This window comes from Triticum dicoccoides, chromosome 7B (genome assembly GCF_002162155.2).
Source record: "Triticum dicoccoides isolate Atlit2015 ecotype Zavitan chromosome 7B, WEW_v2.0, whole genome shotgun sequence".
Lineage (NCBI taxonomy): Eukaryota > Viridiplantae > Streptophyta > Magnoliopsida > Poales > Poaceae > Triticum > Triticum dicoccoides.
The window spans coordinates 57,774,611-57,782,366 of NC_041393.1; the positions used below are offsets into that span (position 1 = coordinate 57,774,611).

At 42.8% G+C, this 7,756-nt stretch overlaps 1 pseudogene; it reads left to right on the forward strand.

Annotated features, from left to right (window-relative positions):
- The window catches only part of LOC119338606, a 6,370-nt pseudogene extending 2,442 nt beyond the window's left edge, over positions 1 to 3,928 (forward strand).
- Positions 3,929 to 7,756: the final 3,828 nt, after the last annotated feature.

A 7,756-nucleotide genomic window follows, 5' to 3' on the forward strand; every position in this document is an offset into this window, starting at 1 on the left:
GCCGATCCGGCCGCGGACACTTACTACGCGATCACCGACAAGCGCACCGGCGCGGCGACGGTTTATAAGCCTTTGGCTCGTGGGAGGCCCGGCCACGGCGCGAAGCTGATGAAGACCTTGTTTTCCGATAGCAACTGCACGGCGTCCGCCATTGACAAGCCCGGTATCGTGATCCACAGCGTCGGGTCGGACCAAGTTGCGTGCACGAGCTTCGACCTCTCCGGCGTGAACCTGGTAACACCCTGTCCATCTAGCATCCATCACAAGCCATCGTCCATATATGCGTAAAGTACTAAATTTATGCTTATAATTAACTAATGACACCACATCATAGAACGTGCATTAAGGTGGCAACTATCTGCGAGATATTCGCAGCAAATGTCATCGACTTCTCAAGAAGAAAAAGTTATGTAAAAGCTCAAAAGTTTCCAAATCAACGGCCCGGTCGAAGTGATTCGCCTAATATATTCCCATCCCAGATCTGAAGATTATCCTCTCCATGAAAATTTTGTTTCCTTCTTTGCAGTAGCACACATATGTATCCATCCGTTCCAAAATAGATGACTCAACTTTGTACTAACTTTAGTACAAAATTGAGTCATCTATTTTAGAACAGAGGGAGTATGTCTAAAAATTTGATCGGGCAACATCGTACAAACAATTATCTACGGTTGTATTTCTTCTTGTTCTCCAGGGAGTCTGGCTATTGCTCAGCGAGTTGAGCGGGGCAACCAAGGTCCGACGGATCGGGGTGGCTGTCGTGTGCATCGTGTGTGCAGTCACGATAGTGGCAATGGTGGTGTGCTTCCTCATGGCACGTGTGTTGTGGAAGGTCAGGGCGCGGGAGGTCGTGCTGGAGGCCGACCTACTGCAACAGAAGGAAGCGCTCCAGCAAACGGAGCGCAAGAGCATGAACAAGAGCAATGCCTTCGCCCGCGCTAGCCACGACATCCGCTCCTCGCTCGCTGCTGTCGCCGGACTCATCGAGATCTCCCGGTCGGAGGCCCGCGGCAAGACCAACCTCATCTATAACCTCAACCAGATGGATGTCGGCACCAATAAGCTCTTCGGTTAGTCCACAACCATGGCCCTACTTACCATCCATACATATCATTCCCATGTATAGGACTATTTAGTACTAGATCCTGACCATAGCATTATAATTTTGCATATTGTAAAAGCGAAGTTTCCTCAAATAATTTGTTTACAATTTTAGGTGTAGAAGTGTCCAAGAGCTCAATTCTACGTTTTAAATATAACATTTGCTTATAATTTCTAGAATATTTAAGAAATCATTCTCTGTTTGGTAAAGGATTAATATTTGATTTACAAAAAAGAATTATTTTTTTCTAAAAATATTAAAATATAGGATAGTTGAAATGGAGCTATCACATATGAATATCTTAGCGGACAGTAAACACACCATGTTCTAATACTGTTTTATCATCAAATTTCTGGTTAGGAAAATATTTCGCTGCATTTACGTACCATGTACCATGTTATCGTGCCTTTCATTTATGCATAAGCGATAAATTTATTATTCGAGAAAAATGAACTTTACACCATCTATGTGTTTTCAGCTGAGCATCTGTTGACTTAATTATCATCCATATATATTTATACATGTCTATGTTACTTTCAGATATTCTTAACACGATACTGGACATGGGCAAGTTGGAGTCTGGGAAGATACAGCTAGAAGAGGTCGAGTTCAGGATGGCAGATGTCCTCGAGGAATCCATGGACCTGGCGAACGTCATTGGAATGTCAAGAGGTGTCGAGGTGATCTGGGACCCTTGCGACTTCTCCGTGCTCCGGTGCACCGCTACCGTCGGTGACTGTAAGCGTGTCAAACAGATCCTCGACAACCTTCTCGGCAACGCCATCAAGTTCACGCACGAAGGCCATGTCATGCTCCGGGCGTGGGCCAACCGCCCCGTCATAAGGGGCTCCATGATCAGCACCCCGTCGAGGTTTGCGCCCCGCCGTCGTGCCGCTAGGGTCTTCGGTCGGCTGCTTGGAAGGAGTGAGAATTGTGCCGAACAGAATGGCGGCTTGTCCTTGAAAATTGATCCCGATTCGGTTGAGTTTTATTTTGAGGTTGTTGACACTGGTGTGGGGATACCCGAAGAGAGGAGGGAGTCTGTGTTTGACAACTACGTTCAAGTGAAGGATGGGCATGGTGGCACCGGGCTCGGACTTGGAATTGTGCAATCATTTGTAAGTGATCTCATCTTTCTGCTCTCAAGTGCATCAATGTATATTTTTCGCTTTTGAATTGTCACTTCCTAAACTTTTATCTAAATTTACACACTCCAAAGTCTGAAATTGTATTAATTGGAGGTTATATATATAAATTAAGAGTGACTTGAGATGAAGGTGGCTATGTTAATCCAGATGCGTAGAAATTTGATTGGATTTAAGACAAATTCATGCAACTTTGCTTGTAGCGCTTGACACTCTAAAATAGTTCTTGACACTTTATCTTCGAAAACTATATTGTTCACTCATGTGTCTGTTATTTCTTATTTACTTACGATTTTGTTTGTTGCTTTTATTGTTATATATAGGTTCGTCTGATGGGAGGGGAGATAAGCATCAAGGACAAGGAGTCAGGAGAAGCGGGAACGTGCTTTGGCTTCAACGTGTTCCTGAAGGCCAGGGAGAGTCCAGAGGTTGAAGACATTCTCGAGGAAGGGAGGGCGGCGCCTTCTCTGTTCAGGGAGCCCGCCTGCTTCAAGGGCGACACTGCATCCTCCTTGTCCACGGCGACGAGACCCGCCGGATCCTGCACACATGGATGGAGAGCGTCGGGGTGAAGGTCTGGCCCATCTCGTGCGCCGAGCTCCTCGCCCCGACCATCGACGAGGTGTGCTCCGCCTTCAACGCCTCGCCGTCAAGGCCACCATCTATGTCGTCGCTGCACAGCGCAGGATGCGATGACTTGGAAGACACCATACATCGCTGCCTTGTCTCCAAGGAGATGTCCAGCCACCTGAGGAGCAGCAGGGGCATGGGCGGCAACCACGCCGGGCACCTCCACGCCTTCAGCTTGCTCGTAGTCGTCGACGTCTCTGCTGGGAGGCTCCACGAGGCTGCCCAGGAGGCGGCGAGCTTGGCGAGGACCAAGCTCCAGGCGCCGTGCAGGGTCGTCTGCCTGACGGACCTGAAGACCCCCTCCGAGGACCTAGGGAGGTTTAAAGAGGCGAGCTGCTGCGACCTTGAGCTGCGCAAGCCCATCCACGGCTCCCGGCTGCACAAGCTCCTCCAGGTCATGAGAGACCTCCAGGCATCCCCTTTCGATCACCTTCACCCATATCAGTTCGAGATGCGGGCGGCAGATCAAACCACTGCGTCGGCTTCCGAGATCATGCCCACGGTGCCCATGGGACCAACCAATGTTGGAGACGGCAAGCCACTGGAGGGGACGCGCGTGCTGTTGGTGGACGACACCATGCTTCTGCAGAAAATCCACGGGCAGATGTTGAACGATCTCGGAGCAACCGTGGAGATTGCAGGCGATGGCTCCGTTTCTGTGGCCATGTTCACAGAAGCTCTTCACAACGCCTTGTCGTATGACGTGGTCCTCATGGATTGCCAGGTACGTACATTTCTCAAGCAATACCATGCCAAGCATCGGTTAATTTGTTTCAGATGATATGATTTAGTCATCTCTGACGTTGCTGGCAATTTGATTTTTTTGTTTCAGATGCCGGTGATGAATGGCTATGAGGTGACGAGGCGCATCCGTGAGGAAGAAAGCCGACAAGGCGTCCGCACCCCGATCATTGCATTGACAGCGAATTCCACAGAGGAAGGGCTGCGGGAGGCCATCGAAGCTGGGATGGATCTTCACCTGACGAAGCCGATACCAAAGCCGAAGATCGCAAGGATGGTTCTTGAGCTCTGCAAACAAGACAAGAATTGATGTTGTTATACTCTCGCGAGGATATTTAATTATTTATCACCCATGCATATGGGAATAGTGTTAGTAGTCAAGATCCTACTCCTGCTATTTTAGCTGTTGCTAATGCGGTTGCTAATGCAAGGTTGTCAATGTCGTGCCAAAATTACAATGCATCAAATGATTTATGTTATGCAACTTTATGAGATGACTGCCTTTTTTCTATTTTTAAACAAAAGAATGGTCACAGGATTATATAATATAAATGGCTTCCACCAAAAATTTCATACCCCATCCCGAAACGCTAACTGAGTGAGCTCCCATCACATAGTCGAACTGACAACAATGGTGAGCGCCACGCACAGAGAAAGGTTAAATCCTATTCAAAGTCAGAAGAGACCCCTATATGAGACCCATGATGGTTTTTTCTGTTTCTTTCTTTCTTTGGTTTTTCTTGTCTATTTTTATTCGTATGTCTCTCTTCTTTCTTTCAAATTTTCAAAATCTTCGTTGAGGTTTACTTTTAGAAAAATATAGTTTTTTATCTCTTGTTTCTAGAGAAAATAGAAGAACTATTTTTAAGTATATCTAGTTGCATGAACTACTTCTTAAAACTAGTAAGCGTGCACGTGTAACGCACGTCCTGCCAATTCAATCAATTTTTCAAATTCCACCTCTATTTAATTTGTATCCTTTTCTATAGCTTTTGTTTGTCTACACCTTTTTTTAATTCAAACAACTAAAGAAACTAAAAATGGAAATACAATATGTGCTATTCCCGAAAGAAATAAAATGGGAATGTGATATAGGTAATGAATAGGGAGTATCTAGGATGATAAGTACAACATTTGTCGAAATATCCCCAGGGCAATAACCTAATTATTTGAAATGCATTGTTTGACAGAGACACAAAAATGAAGAGTTTATTTGAACAGTGCGCAAAAATGCTCTTCAGATGTATTTTATCAAACAAGGAGTCCGAGTTTGCCAAAATAAAAATTCAAAGCGATTTGGAAGTATTCTCATCAGTTCTCTTCTCCGCCTCAGAAGCATTCTTCATCCGGGCTCCCAAACGCTTCATCCCTCAGAGGTTTGTCTATATAAAGAGTCAAGGTACTAAACATGCATGGCATATATGTCCAGTCAGTAATAAAATTAGTTTCTAGCACAATGTCAGAGGATTTAAAGATGGGACATTACCTTCTTATGCAAACCTTGTGGAGACCTTTGTATATTTAATGCATACTTCTGCTTTCATTATTGGGCTGATGAAGTGAAAGTTGTGAGATAAAATATTCTAAATCTCCTCTAGCTTCTTTAGCAACTATAACCTTCGAGGTGGATAATCCACATCTTTGCTTCTCAGGAGAGGCTCCTAGTTGATTAGCCGTTGTACAAGGATGCTAATCTGAAACAATTATGCAGCACGTGGTAAGTGCTAAGTCGACAATTGGTACTGAATCTACCAGGCTCCAAAGGATCCAATTATGTGATTTTACATGTGCATCTTAGCTATCAAAGGAAAAAAAAGAAAATGGTCAAAGCAACAAAAAAATGCAAGCTTATATAAACTTCACAAAACCGGGTATGACATTTCAGCCAAGGAAGATTTAATCACTTACATTCACATGATACAATATGCAAGCAACAGTTCATGGGCATGCCCTGACTAAACTATGTGTACACAAAAATAATTATCACCTCCCAACTGCCCGCTTGTTAAATGTACACAGCAACTAATTGGCTTAATAGTTATCTCACACTCCCACCAATTTATTAAGAAAACAGAAATCACCCAATGAAACCAGAATTTCAGAAAAGCTTAGTCAAGTTTTCCTATGTTGTATACCCTGCCGCTGAAACAAAGCAAATGAATATAAGCTATGTAAAACAACACCAAGGATAACGGATGAATGAAACAACAAATTCTGCATCCCACAGAACAATACCATTTTATGCAGTATTCACTATCGAAGGCCCTCTGCTCTAAATACTGTGAGATGTGGAGTGTAGTAGAAACATGCTGAACCAACATGAATAGACTCCAAAATTATATGCATACATCTTGAAGCATACACTCGAATTTTCAAATTGCCATCCAACCTCCGGGAACTCTTCATGTCAAAAAAGAGAATTATACAAGACATGGAAAGGAATAGTAGGCTCGGACCAAATAATTACTGACCTTGAACTGTAGGTTCAGGCCAAATAACCAAATAAAAGATGCACAGATATCGGTGAAATTAACTATAATATACGCAACTATTATAAAGAGATTTCAGATGCAGATCAACTACTTACACATAATTTAGTGCCCAAGATTTGGTGTCTTATCAATTGGTCCAAGTTCTCCATGTGGCAGCGCATCTCATTATTATTCTCTCGTTGCAACAAAAAAAAAGAATGTTATTTAGTGTCCAGTCAGAAAGTGTAAGCTTGAGCTAAAATAATACAAAAAAAGAGGAAGGAAAAGTACTGCAATTTTTACACTTCAAAGCACCACGAATACACCTCATAATCGTATTGGTACAACAATAAGATGAAATTATTGCTATGTAATATATTTTTTGTGAAGAGACTTGAAATATCCTAGATTTGATGCTTGTACAAGTTCAGTTAAAAGTGGTTTAAACAGTCTACAAACTGAACTTATTTTTACTTCCTAGATTAACCAAAAATTGGGGGATTTCACACCAACTGAACGTAGTAATATACAACAAAAATATTACTCCCTCTGTATACTAATATAAGAGCGTTTAGATTACTAAATTAATGATCTAAATGCTCTTATATTAGTTTATGGAGGGAGTAGAAGAAACCAGTGCAAGGACAGAACAGTACTCCCTCCGTCCCAAAATAAATGATTCTATTTTGTACTAACTTTATACTAAAGCTAGTATAAAGTTGAGTCACTTATTTTGGGACGGATGGAGTACATGAATTGTACGTAGCAGGCATACATAAATCTGAACGTACGAGAGAGAGAAAACGATTATTTTTATCACATTACCTCAGTGTTAAACTGTTTGTCTACAACGGCGCGACCATAGCCTCAGCTTCCCTCTCCCATTCGTCAGATTGTGGGGAGTGGAGCATTTGGGGACTGCATGTCTCGAAACAAATTTGATCATACTACCAGGGGCGGAGCCAGGATTTAGGCATAGGGGGGGCCAAATGACGATGAAGCCAGACAATATTTTGTGCCTCTCATACTACCCAATAGTTTTATATTGAAGTATCATTCACATTTAGCTTGGCCTGGACACACAAAAAAATCTTGCAACTGGAGCATGGCTAATATTGTTGAACAATTCCACATACACATCAAGAAGACGAAGTTGATAATCAAGCCATTGTGAAATACGATATGAAATGACAATGCTACAAAACATCGTCATATGAAAATTTAAGATATACGAACTAGAATAATTTTGTATTAGCAAATAGTTAGCTTTTAGTTTGCCTTTATATAGGCTTGAATGGCAAATCATCACTGATTGTATTATGAAATTCAATTTTGCTAAAGCACATATAGAAAATTTTATTGTTTAGTTAGCAAAAATTGATCAAAATAGCCAGAATACATACCTTGAGAATTAAATCCAACCACTCCTTATCCCCTATACCACCTGGTTGAAGTAGATCGGTTAGTCGTCGTTTGCAGGAACGCTACAACGACCATCACCGTTTACGAATGCTAGGCGAAGCATTGACAAGTCCGAGCTGCAGCCGGAATAATTGTGAGTGAAGCAGCCTGCGGCGGTGGCATATGAATAAGATCTTATTAAGAGGGAAGGCAAGAGGCAGGCCAGCGGCGAAGTCATAGGACAGCAACGGCGCATCGCTAATCCA